Source organism: Mus caroli, chromosome 14, assembly GCF_900094665.2.
Source record: "Mus caroli chromosome 14, CAROLI_EIJ_v1.1, whole genome shotgun sequence".
In the NCBI taxonomy this organism is placed as follows: Eukaryota; Metazoa; Chordata; class Mammalia; order Rodentia; family Muridae; genus Mus; species Mus caroli.
This window is the reverse complement of record NC_034583.1, coordinates 81201162-81215154: the sequence shown is the minus strand read 5'-3', so window position 1 is coordinate 81215154 and position 13993 is coordinate 81201162. Positions and strand designations below refer to the sequence as shown.

Below are 13993 nucleotides of genomic sequence, written 5' to 3'. Positions count from 1 at the left end.
CTATGTGCTGTCACAGACTATTCACATCAGGCTGTTCCTCAATACCTTCGAGTCGTCAGTTCTCCCTGTCTTCATTTTGCCTACATCCTTCCGTTTCATTTTTCTCTTCCATTTTTCCACTACTTACTTACTCTTCTTAATGTCCCCCAAGGAATCAAAGCTTCTGGAGTCACATCAGGAGTGTTTTGTTCTGCTTGTACATTGTGGTGTCATACTGGTAGTTCTCTCAGGCTAGCTCCTTGTCTGAGCCCCTTGGCACTAGTCTGATGATCATTTCAGACTTGATCCTTTCCTAGCCCACCCATTTAGCCCCTTGTCAGAAGGATATGTTTTCTTAAACTCACTCTGCCTTGGGTTCTACTGTTCTAGGAGGGTTCGTCTATTTTACCCCCCAGTTCCCCGGTCCCGGAAACAAGACTGATGGTGTTCATCTCAGTCTAGATCTCTGTCCAGGTCCCTTGTGCTGGACTGGTGGTTTTCTCGGGATCACTTTAGACTACTAATCATTCACATAGGTCAAAACACTGAGCATAAATATAACCTCTCTCCTCTCTGGCACCTACTGTTGCACGTGTGTCACAGCATTCACTTCTGCAATGCTTCTAGAAGCAGAGTGTTTCACACAATTATTCATTAATATTTAATTTATATAAAATTATTGGGGCTTCTAAGCCATACTGCCAATATTATTTTTGAATATTTATAGTAATTAAATGTTAAATGCATGGTTTAAAAGAGGCAATAGAAATGGTGACCATTTGGGGAAAATATTTGAAGCATCTAGTTCTTTCACAATTAATGATTAAGAATCACTGGTGACTGATGTCCATATATACTACAGAAGTAAATTTTCAATCGCATAAAAATATAATCATGTTTAGTGCTAACACACAATTATAATGTTTCTTATATATTTGTATTACATATGACTGAACATAATTGTTTTGTTCATATATAAAAAAAAAGGTTGCAGTAATAAACTTCCAGAGAGCAAAAAATATTAACATGATAGGTTAAAAAAGCATCCAATGTGGGAGGTACAAAACAGTGTTATGCTCAGAAGGATTTGAGAGTTGTATTACTGTATCAAGGTAGGAGAAATAATACTCTTTTAAGCATATAAAATAATGCTTAAATTAAGGAGGATTACTTCATTTATTTTGCTCCTTTCAGTATTTAAAATGTTGTCACTAACTAATGATGGATTCCTAAGTGAACAAAATTTAAATTATTGAGAGAGTCAAAGCTAGATATTTTCCATTGGAATAGTGAAAGTATATAGACAATACAATTCTTCAAACATATAGACTAATTCAGGGTCTAAAGTTATAAGCTGTTGTGCATATTATAGAAAAATCTGATTTAAGATCTCTTTAAGATAAACATTGGTATTGGAATATGTTTAAAGATCCCTTTAAATAGTATAGCTAACTGAGGAGACAACAAGTGTGTGCTTATACTAGCACTAAAAAGGTCACAATAAAGACAAATTAACAGGATGTCTTGCAGCATTAGTCTGTGCTTAGATTATGCTTGCTCAGTCTCACCTTACTTCTAATTATTCATTTAACCTCTTGTGTCTCAAGGGTTTTTCCTTCTGAAGGAAAATGCAATTAAAGGAAAAGCTGAACATGTGAAAGTCTTGAAACACACCTGGATATACAATTACAACAAATATAAAGTACTTAGGACTGAGTTAGTGCAACAAACTTACAACTTAACACTTTTGATTTCTTTTTATTCTAGATAACCATTTCAAGGAAATATTAGGTATTCAAAATGAAGATTATTTATGATGTTTCTTAATTCCCTAAAATTAAGGTCAATGCTTGTACACTTTTGTATACTATAAAATTAAAATCATAAAAATTTAAATGAAAGTAATCTTTAGCACAATTATGCCTGAACAATGTCATCTTGTTGACTTCAAGAGAGATATGTGCCTATATTAAACAGGTTTGTTGCCCATCATAATTTATAAATGAAAACAGATTCATGAAACTACTTTTATTATTCTATCCTATTTGATATACTAATGATATCAAATTAAAATTCAAAGCAATTTTTAAGGAAATAATACAAGCAAATCACTAAAGGTTTCAGTTAAATAAATGTTATAGTTTCTAACATTACAGAATAAATGTCTTTAAAACATTAAAATAAAAGAGAAGTTTCAGCTTTGGAAAATGAGATATCTCAACATAGATTATGATGAGTTTCTTTTGATAGTGCACATGTAACAAAGAAAAGTATTTTATTAAAATGGAGATGATACAAACATTATGATCAGTGTATTTCAAATCTTATGGATTTTCAATAGCCTTCTGGAATAGATGAGGGAAAATAAGCTGTTGACACAGTTTGATGAGCTGATTTTTTTTTTTTTAATGTCTGCTTTGATGGAGTGCCTGATGCAAGCTCTTTGGCAAGTATCCCCAGTTCTTAATTTCTTAATTTTCTCTTGAGTTAAACTTTTTACTTATGTCTGTATCTTTGTGGGGTATATATAAATAGGAACATCTATGAATAAAATTGAATAATGAAGCAGACACAAAACTATGTCAAAGTCATGTAAAGTGCTTTTGTCAGTTAAAATCTTCATGTGAAGGAGTTGTAAATTATATAGACACTCAAGCAAACATGTTATAATAATAAAGAGCACCGTGTGCAGGCTGACATGGATGGGATATAAAAAAATTCTATCATAAAATATATAAATGTTGTTCCTACATTAATAAGGAAGGAAACTCAGAAGTGCCTTATTTTAAAAAATAAGTGATTATTTTATTTTATTTTATTTATTTTTTTGAGACATTGTTTCTCTGTGTAGCCCGGCTGTCCTGGAACTCACTCTGTAGACCAGGCTGGGCTCAAACTCAGAAATCTGCCTACCTCTGCCTCCCAAGTGTTGGGATTAAAGGCGTGCACCACCACTGCCAGGCTAGTGATAATTTTATGAGTCAAGTAAAAATGTAGAATGAAATAAAATAATCACTTAATAATGAAAGAAAAAATTGAAGATGAATTAGGAAGCACAAGATTTATAATTTGTTTTCTTGGCCTCTAACTCATTTTAAGATCTCTTGTTATGCACACATCATTCCTTTTATGTACTTTTATCCATGCCTGAGTGTGTACAAAACAAATGATCTATATATAATGTAGTCCCAAAAAATCTTTAGTTTATTTTAGTATAAGAAATACACTTAACATATTTTAGTATAACTTATCACCCACATAAATTACATGATTTCATAATAAAATTCTGATACCTAATATTTAAAAACCTATTTAAAAAACATCAACAATGTCAACATCAACAATGATAGCTAAGCAGTTGTAGAGATTTTATAAGCACAAAGCTTTTAATTCAGTGCCACAAATCCATGTAAAATAGAGAATTAATTGCACAAATTTGTCCTTTACTATTCCATGCACCATGAAATATAAATGATGTTTTGGCTATTGAACTACATAAGATAACTGATACAGAAACAGCAGTGTAGAAACTGAAACCTGAGTTCATTCATAGTTGGGAGACTTAAGACCAATAACATTTGAAGAGATAAGCAATAGGAAGGGAGGTAATAAACGCAGTAAAAATGTACACTATACTTGTGAACCAATTAGTTTTAGTCTACAAAATGTACAGTTACATTCCAAATGCAAAGACTGTACCAAATGAACTGAAATGCTCACTCATTAGTGGGCTAGGTGAGTGGAGATGATAATGATATTGTGGTTCAAAAGGAACTTATACCTTCTTGGAGTTATGATTTGAATGCTGGGGTCACAGTTAATGTCACTCTTTTAATGGTTTGTGGAATGGTTCAAACAGGAGCTTCAGTTATTTGCTAGTGGAAGGGAGAATTTTGAAGGTTTGAACTGGGACTGTTTATTTTTCTTCATGAGATACTGCTAAACTTCTGTGAGCTTGCAGTATGTTATGGATTGAATGTAAAATATCCATCACAGGCTCCTGTGCTTGAATACCAGTACACAGTTCATGATACTATTTAAAAACTTTGAGGAAGATTAAAAGTTTGTTATCTATCTACAGAGTTTGAATCTTTGGATTTCCTGTTGCATTTTTCTACTAATCAAAAAAAAAAAAGTACTTTTCTATGCCAGTGGGAATACCACATGCTACAGAAAATATTGATAATTTAGAAACATTCTAGAGCAGTTTTTTTTTTTTTTTTTTTNTTGTAGACCAGGCTGGCCTCGAACTCAGAAATCTGCCTGCCTCTGCCTCCCAAGTGCTGGGATTAAAGGCGTGCGCCACCACGCCCGGCTCTAGAGCAGTTTTAATTAAACCAATTTGTGAGAGCCACTTACTTTATACATAGAACATAAATTCAGGGTGAGCTTTATAAGACTGAATAAAATACATTCATTGTGGGAAAGGGATAAGAATCTTAAAAGTTATGTATATAACTGATAGATATATGTCAGAGGTATTTTTCTTTCTATGAATCTTATATATCTATATACATGTATAAAGTTGTATACATCTTCAGTGAAAAGAAATAAACATTAATATGCATTTAAAAGGAGAAGTTTCACAGATCAATAATTTTATAGTGAGAAAAAATGTGATGATTATTTATAAAGATGGAAGAAGAATGAGTCGAATGTACAAATGGAATAATGTCACAGATGACTATAAGGACTTCTATAAGGCCAAGAATCAAGAAATAAAATGAGACAATTCAATATGAATTTTAAGTATTTTACTTTCCAGTAAATTTATTTAAAAATTTAGAGAAAAAAGGGTGAAATAGTGAACCATTTTTAATAAAATATAGTGGCCTATTATTCATAGTATTAGGGTACATGCATGAACAGGAGGGATTATAATGAGGAGCCACGAACTGTAAATCAGTTGTGTTTAGAAAAGAAATATGAGAGCATAATGATGACTTAAAATGCAGCAATAAGAATAGAAGGGTTAGAAGACAGATTGAACCCAGTCTTCAGTATGTTTTTGTAATTTGAAAATATAGTAAATAATCAAGGGTATAAGACCATTGAATGAGAATTCTTCAAGGACCCACTTGTCTTGGTGGATATTGAATCCATAGCATATGCCAGTTTTTACTTATTGGAAAAAAATATAACAATGGTTTAGGAGAGAGAGACAAAATTTTAATGATTGAAATATCTTTTCCTGAAAGAGATTCAACTTAAAATTTTTGTGATAATGTTAATATTTGACTGTAGGATAGCTAGAATTTGAGAAAAGGTTAGGATATTGTTTTCTTTTCTTATTAATAACATTACACATAATTATGATACATGTGAATAAGATCAAGGACCTTACTTGTTGATCAAGCATTAAGAATTCATAAGGTACTGTTAAGTACTTAAAATCAAATTTATATGAACAATAAATTCTCTTTGGGCATATTTCTTCTGAGATTTATTGTAGTGTAAATAAGCAAAATATGTTTTGTTGTGTACCAGTCAAACTCCCTCACTGAAAACTCTTAGATATTACTACTTTAAATGGCAGCCTAAATCTGGGTGAATGCAGCCCCAAAAGGAGGCAGACTAATATTCAAGTAATAGCCGGATTTAGTCAACCTTTATTTAGCAACATATATTCTGAAGATATCCTGAGGATTAAGCAAAGTTCACTTGAGTTCAAACTGTTCTGTCACAAGGGCAAGGTCACACGGGTTTAGCCCCTCTACACTTAGGATGAGAGCTTGTGCTTGGAAACTACATAATGATGGGTAAGATGGTGTGTAATCCCAAGTGAAAACTTGGGAGGGGCACAAAAGCATCTTCACAGATCAAGACCTGTTGTGAAGGAACAGTGATTACAAGACTCTTGTCCTGTTTATTTGGAGTTTTATCACGAGGTCTGGAAAATCTCAACATATAGCTAATTCAAGGACAGTGTCCCAAAAGTTAGGAGCCATGAGGACCACCATAATGAATGGGAATATGTAACATAGAAGGTTGGAAGGTGTGGGGGTGGAGACATCCTCTAGGATGTACCAGAGACCTGAGAGGTCTCAGGATTCAAAGGGAGGATCTTAGACAAAATGCCTGATAGTGGAGAGAGAGAACTCATCTAATCCATTTCCAGTAGAAAGACAAGGCGTCAAGTAGAGGGATTAGGTTGCCATCCTACAGTCAAAAACTTTTACCAAGAATTGTTCCTGTCTAAAATAAATGCAGGGACAAACTGGAGAAGAGACTAAGGGAAAGGAGGTCCAGTGAACAGCCCAACTCGGATCCATCTAATGGGGAGGCTCCAAGGCCTGGCAGTATTACTGATTCTATGGTGTGCTTACAGACAGGAACCTAGCATGACTGTCCTCTGCATGGCCCAACAAGCAGTTGACTGAGACTGACACAGATACTTACATCCAACCAATGGACAAAAAGTAGGACATACCTGTGTTTCAATTAGGGAATGGCTAGAAGAAGCTGAGGAGGAGGGCAACCCCATAGGAAGACTAGGAGTCTCAACTATCCTGCACCACAGAGATCTCTTAGACACTAAGTCACCAACCACATATTATACAGGAGTTTGTCTGAGGCCCCTGATGCATACTTAGCAGAGGATTACTTGGTCTGGCCTCAGTAGAAGAATAAGTGCCTAACCCTCAAGAAACTTGAGGCCCCAAATGAGTTGGAAAACCTGGCATCAGGGGAATATACTCTTGGAGACAGAGAGAGACAAATATAAAGAACTCTGGGAGGGGAGACCAGGAAGGGGACAATGGCTGGACTGTAAAAATATAAAAGTAATTAAAAAATAAAAAAGAGTGAGGAGGCAATGTGCTGAATGGAAGAATATACAACACGCATATGTGATAAAATATTGAAACTTACACCTAATAAAGAAATGCAATGATATTGGAGAGATCTCATACTAGCTACTGGAAAACAAGCTGAAATCAGGAGAACAAAACCAAGTAAACACACACAGATGAGAAGACTGCAGAAAGCAATCAACCACAGTGTTAAAATCAATAAATTAGAAACAAAGAGAACAATACAAAGAATTAATGAAACCATGAGCTAGTTCTTTAAAATAATCAAACATCATCAGCAAAACTTTATCCAAATGAAATGCTAGAGAGCCAGTAGCCAAGTAAACAAAATCACTAAGGCAAGGAAGAACGTAAAGACAGACATTAAGGAAATTCAATGAATCATCAGGTCTTACTTCAAAAGCCTGTACTTGGCAAAATTAGAAAATTTAATTGAAATGGGCAATTTTCTTGACAGATACCATGGATACAGCAACACATAGCTAACATCAAAATAAATCCATAAAATCATGTACAACACAAGGCTGCCCAGTCTCTCCCTATCTCTTCACTATAGTAATTGAAGTCCTAACTAGAACAATAAGACAAGTAAAGCAGATCAAGGAATACAAATTGGAAAGGAAGAAATGTTATTTACTTATGATATTATAGTATACACAAGTGATACCAAAATTCTACCAGAGAATATCTACAGCTGGTAAAACTTCCAGCAAAATATCTGGATACAAAGTAAACTTTGAATAAACAAAGACAAAATCAAAAATTAGGTCTCCTTTATACAAAGGAAACAGACTGAGAAAGAAATGAAGGAAATAACACACTCACATACTATTTCTCTGTTCCATCTCTCTTTCTTGTCTGTTCTCCTGAGAGTTGAATTTATCCTATTTCTGACTCACTTTATCAAATATTTCTCTGCTTTGTCACTTTGCCTACATATCAATTAGAGGATACTTTCAAAGACAGCTGTTTCTTTCTGCAAGCGAACTTTACACATACTGGTAGATGTTAAAGGTGTTTACTAAGGGAATGTCTTTATTCCAGACAAATCATATTGTAATCCATGGTATATCTGCATTCTAGTGGGATCATATAGATCTAGAAGGACTTTGGGCATAATCGCTTGTCAGAGGAGCCATTTTGCTGGTTTAAAATTCCTCTACACAGGGTTTTCTTCCCAACTTATGTATCTATTTATTTATTATTTTATATATTTATAATATGCATTGATTTTTTGCCTAATAATTCTTTTTTTCACATTCTGCCTAATACTTCTGATCCTATTCCCTTCCAACTCATGACTTCCTTTAAAAAATATTAAAATTACTTGAGTCTATTTAGTAATGGCCATGAACACATGGAATCAGGTTATCCAGTGTGTCCTGAACAATTTACCAAGGCCATATCACATGGAAGGAAAATAACACTCCTTCCTTGAGTAATATCACATCCAGTAATTCCTGTGGTATTAGTGTGACCCATACATGGTGGAAATTTATCCAATTCTATCTTGATCAGGTCTCCATGCAGACAGTTATCATTGATGTCAGGTGATATCCTCAACAAATTTGTTATTTCCAGAAGTCAGTACTTCACAGTTCTCTATCTCATCTATAAATTTACATTCCTTCTGCCTCCTCTTCTATGAAATTCCCTTGGAGCTGGAGTTTATATAGATTACCATCTTTAGTTAAGTACTTGCCACGGACTGGGCCTAGTCAGCCCCCCTCAATCCATGTGAATCAGGGGTTCCAGCAGATGGGCATAGAGTCAGCAGGAATTGACAGACACAAACATGAGAGAGTGTGGATATGAATGTAATTCGTCAAATCGAGCAGCAAACTTTTTATACAGAAGAAAATAGGGAAGTTAGGTGACAATGAGGTTACTGGATTCTTACATAAAACAGAAGAATGCAAACATGCAAGGACTGGCAGGAACCAACTGGGATAAAATTCAGTGTTAACAATTGGTATCAAAAACAGCCCCACCTAAGGTCCACTTAATCTTAGAAGCCAGGGGCAAGGGCTTCATGCTCTTGCCATAGTTCCTATTCTAGTCTATTATATAGTCCACCTTCCCCCTAGGCCATTATAAATACTTATATATGGGTGTGACTCAGTTATCTATACTTCCAAGTATCCACTCTGGTTCTTCCTTAGATCACAAACTTCCTTCTTCCTAGATAATGGTATATTTCTGTGTATGGCAGTGACTTAGCTATCCATGCCCAGGGTTGGATCAAGGACTGCCTAGAATCTCACTTAGCTATATGTCAAAAAATCAATCCTTAGGAGCACTTATGATAAAGCAATATTAAGGGAAAACACACAGATCCATTTACCAACTAAAGCAAGGACATTGGAGCATTCATTATACAGGATGCCACGACTCCAGGAGACTAAGTTTCCATGAACTTTTCACCTCAGGACAGTGCCCAGGTTTTGGGGGCTTGTCGTGCTTGTTACTGGAGTGGAGGCAGCAAGTACTCATAGTTACTCATAGTTACTCATAGTTACTTTTACCTGAACCCTTACAAGTTATGAGTCTTTCCAGTTATAACTATAGGTTGTGAAAACAAAGGCTTTAACCAAAGTTGAGAACAGCACAAATCTATGAGTATTAACATAATTATTTAGAAGGCAAATTGGTACCATCAACATTTAGTAAAATAACTACAACAGTTGAACCATTTTGATGCATGCTGGGTCTGTATTCATTCAGTTCTTTGATTTAACAGTTTCCTTAGCTTTTCCTTATATTTGTTTATTCTTTATCTGGCGAGTTACATTTTTCACAATGAGGTTACATTTTCTTATTATCTTCATAACCACATTTTTTACATTTATTGTACATTCCTGGCTACAATTACCCTTATGCTTATTAGTAATAACCACAAGTACATTGTGTGTGTGTGTGTGTGTGTGTGTGTGTGCATGTGCGCGCATGTGTACATTAGGTATGGTAAAGTTTAGAGCTCCAGATCTCATCAGCCTTCTAATAAAAGACTGTGAATACCCAAAGGTGACCTCATTATGAGCCAGTATCAGGAATTTACATGACATAAATTAAAACTCGTTAAGTAAATAGGAAGAAATCCATGTAAATCCAGTCTTAATAGTTCCACAAGGTGTTATAGTTCATCTGACAAGATCATAAAGCTATTTCAATAATATGAACTATTATGCTCTGTTTTACATTCTTCAATGACAGACTATTTACTATAGCTCCTAGGCAATAGACACATTATTATCAGTGATAATTGCTATCATTAAGCCAATACCTAAGTATAACACTAATTTGAGGTCTGTAGCAGAGCTTTCTTAGGAAGCATTACCTGATAGGATGTTACACGTACTTGAACAGAAGTACTTAATACTAATGAAGCAGTAGACAGCTTCCCAAGAGCACACACAACACTAAACAGTACAGAGTTCTATGTGAATCAAAGTTATGCAGATATGAATGTAACCATAACAAGTTTGATGTATTTGAGTCCATGAAGAAAGAAAAAGAAAGAAAATGAACAATAATTATAGTTTGCTTTCTTTATGAAGTGATCATCACCATTGGCTGCTTTTAAATTATACTAATCCATCTTGATCATGCAGGAGGTCTGTTAAACTTGTTAATCTGTCTTCATGGACTTAATGCTCCCTACCTAGTAATATTAAGGTATGCACATGGCTATGGGCAGAAGCGAAGACAAGATATAGCAAATGTAAAGATTTTAAATATTTCCAATATGCATACTATTTACAAGAAAGGATGTGTTAGATGAATGTTCATCTCCCTTGGCTACATTTTGTTATCACCTGGAATCTCTTAAAAACCCTAATTCCCTGGCTATGAACAGTCCAATTAAATCAGAATGTCTATTACTAAGAGTCAGGCACCTGCATTGTATAAAGTCCCCAGGTGTCCTTGCTATGCAGAAAATAATAACCAATGAAGATAATCTGTATATATGAAATATATTTGTGTACACTCAGGATTTTTTGTCAGAAGAAAATGGTATTTAATTTACATTAAAGCTTCAACAGTGTTTGTTTATTGGTTATTTTATTTATTTACATTTCAAATGTTATCCTTCTTCCCAGGTTTTCTTCCACAAACCCCATATCCCATCCATTAACAAACCTCATTTTTACTCAAGAAAATGTATGTTGGCTTGGAATATTACCCCAAAAACTTCTGAATGTAAGCAAACTTAATCGATATTTTTCTTTTCCTTCCAACAGCAGAAAGTTTTGAATAAATGCAAGTTTTATTTGTGACATTGGATAACCACTCAGATTATTGACAAACATTATAACTACTATACTTATCCCAACATATATATTTATATATGAACTGCCAATACACATATGGTTATACAAAATTGTGGATTTGGTTTGTGTAATGTGTAGTGTGTATGGTATGTGTGTATGTGTGTTTGTGTGTTCATGAGTATGTGAATGCTTGTGTGAATGTGCGTGTGTGTGTGTGTGTGTGTGTTTGTGTTTGAAGGAATTTTTGGTATTTATAATAGACACTGTATACTTCTATTACTATACAGCCAATTTATATAAATGAAGAATTTTATAGTTTTGCTACATTGTAAAAAGTATCAGTTTTAAAGTTTTGTATACCTTGTTATTAAACTCTTTGAGTATGTGGATTTTAGGTATCATATCCTGTACTTTATGGCTATAATCCACTTATATGTTAGTAAATATCATGCATTCCCTTTGAATCTGAGTTACCTACCCCCAACATGATATTCTCTAGTTTCCTCCATTTGACTACAAATTTCATGATATCCTTGTATTTAAAAGCTGAATAGTATTTTACTATGTAAATGAGTCACATTCTTTATCAAATCTTCACTTGAGGCACATCTGGGAAGTTTCCAATTTCTGGCTTTTTTCAATAAAGCTCTGTGAACATACATGAACAAGTTTTATGTGGTATTGTGGAAGATCTTTTGGGTATATATCCACGAGTGATATAGGTTCATTCACGTAAAACTATTCCCAATTTTCTGAAAATACACCAAATTGATTTCCAGAGTGGTTTATACAAGTTTGCACAACCCCAAACAATGGTGGAATGTTAACCTTGCTCCACATCTTCACCAGCGTGTACTATTCCTTGAGTTTGATATTAGCCATTCTATTGGTTTTAAAATAGAATTCCATAGTCATTTTGATTTGCATTTCCCTGATGTCTAAGAACATTTTAGTCATTAGAGACTCCTCTGTTGAGATTTCTCTGTTTATCTCTGTACCCCATCCTTTAGTTTTTTTATTTGGTTTGTTGGTGTCTAACTTCTTGAATGCTTTAAATTTTACCTATTAGCCCTCTATTAGATATGGAGACTTCTGAGTAGTGTCTCCACAATAAGACCAATGGAGTAAATGAATGTGGACTCTTTGGGAGCTTCCAGATACAAAACCAACAACCAAACAGCATGCATAGGCTGAATCTTGGACCCTGCATATATGTAGCAGATGTGCACCTTGGTCTTTAAGCAGGTCACCTAATAACTAGAGCAGGGCCTATCCTGAATCTGTTGCATACCTGCGGGTCTTGTTCCTCTAACTCGGTTGCCTTGTCTGGCCTCAGTGGGAGAGAATGTGACTAGTCCTGCAGTGACTTGATGTCCCAGGGAGCTTAGCATAACTCTGTCCTGAGAGACATCATCCACCAGCAGATGGAAAGAGATGCAGAGACCTAGAACCAAACATCTGGAGGGGCTTGGTGAATCCTTTGTAAGAGTGGCCAATAGGAATGGGCAAAAAAGATGAAAAAAAGACACCACATCAAAGGCACCATAGGAGAGGTACAGAGTCAACTAAACTGCAACCATGAAGGCTCACAAAGACTGAACCCCCAATCAAAGACCTTGGAGTGACTGGTCCGAGTGTTCCTACGTAATTTATAGCAGACGTGTAGCTTAGTGGTCAGGTGAACATCTAATAATTGGATCAGGGGTTGTTTCTGACTTGTTCCCTCCCTTTGGATACCATTCCCTTAACCTGCTTGGGCTTCAGTGGTAGAGGGTGCTCTTATTCCTACTGTGACTGGAAATCCAAGAGCAGTTGGTACCTAAGTGGGGCTTCTCCTTCTCTGAAGAGTAGGGGCAGAGGTTTTGGGGAGAGGGACTGAAAGGAGAAAAGACCTGGAGGCTGTATCTAGCATGTAAAAAGAATAAATAAATAAATTAATAAAGAAAGCAAAATAAGGTTGTCCATATATTTTGACTATATGCTAATTTTGTGGACATATTCTATCTTCAAATTTATCCATTAACTTTACAGTTTTTGTATTAGTTTTCCAAAACAATACCTACCCTCACTTCATTGTTTTCTTCTATGTCCATTGTAATGGTAAATTCTTGTAATGATAAAAATTTTTCAATTTTATTATAATAACATATGTCATCAGTTTCACACTAGCATTTACGTCAATTTCTGAAAAAGATTCATAAATTTTATACAAAGTAAAACTTTTCCTAAAATTAGGCAATTAAATTATATACCTGTTACAATACATCACAATACGAAAGTACAGTAGTTTACAACAAGAAACTTAATTTTTTGTCAATAGTCTGTCTGACAAATGAATATCCTAGCAAAGACCATCTCATTTGGCCTTGGCCATGCAGCCATTATGAGTTAAGAGGTGATTGCTTCAGTGAGGATTGAGTTATTCAAATAATCTCTGTTCCACTTAAAAGACTCATACAGTAAAAAATTAGCCAAAATTTGATCTTGTCTTATTTTAATAAAATACAGAAATTTATGAATTTATTGAGACATGACACTGGAAATAGGAAATCATCATTTAGAATTATATTGGCTAAAGTAACAACAATTACATCTGATCAAAGAGTGAATACGTTAATTCCAACTACTGATCTGAAGACTTGAAGTTAATTTATGAATAACACATATAATATAAAGCTCAGAAAACATGCTAGCTTGTTGTTAAAATTTTGATTTAAGAAAGTTTAAAAGCTGAGTGTGATATGCACTTGGGAGACAGAGCAAGGTAGGTCTCTGTGACATTGAGGCTAACCTGAAAACAGAGCAAGTTCAGGTCAGCCATGGCTACTTTACAGAAAAACCCTGCAAACCCAAAAATGAAGAAGGAAGGAGGGAAGGAAGGAAGGAAGGAAGGAAGGAAGGAAGGAAGGAGGGAGGGAGGGAGGGAGGGAG

At 34.8% G+C, this 13993-nt stretch overlaps 1 pseudogene; it reads right to left on the bottom strand.

Annotated features, from left to right (window-relative positions):
- Positions 1 to 488: 488 nt before the first annotated feature.
- Positions 489 to 613, bottom strand: LOC115029327 (annotated as a pseudogene).
- Positions 614 to 13993: the final 13380 nt, after the last annotated feature.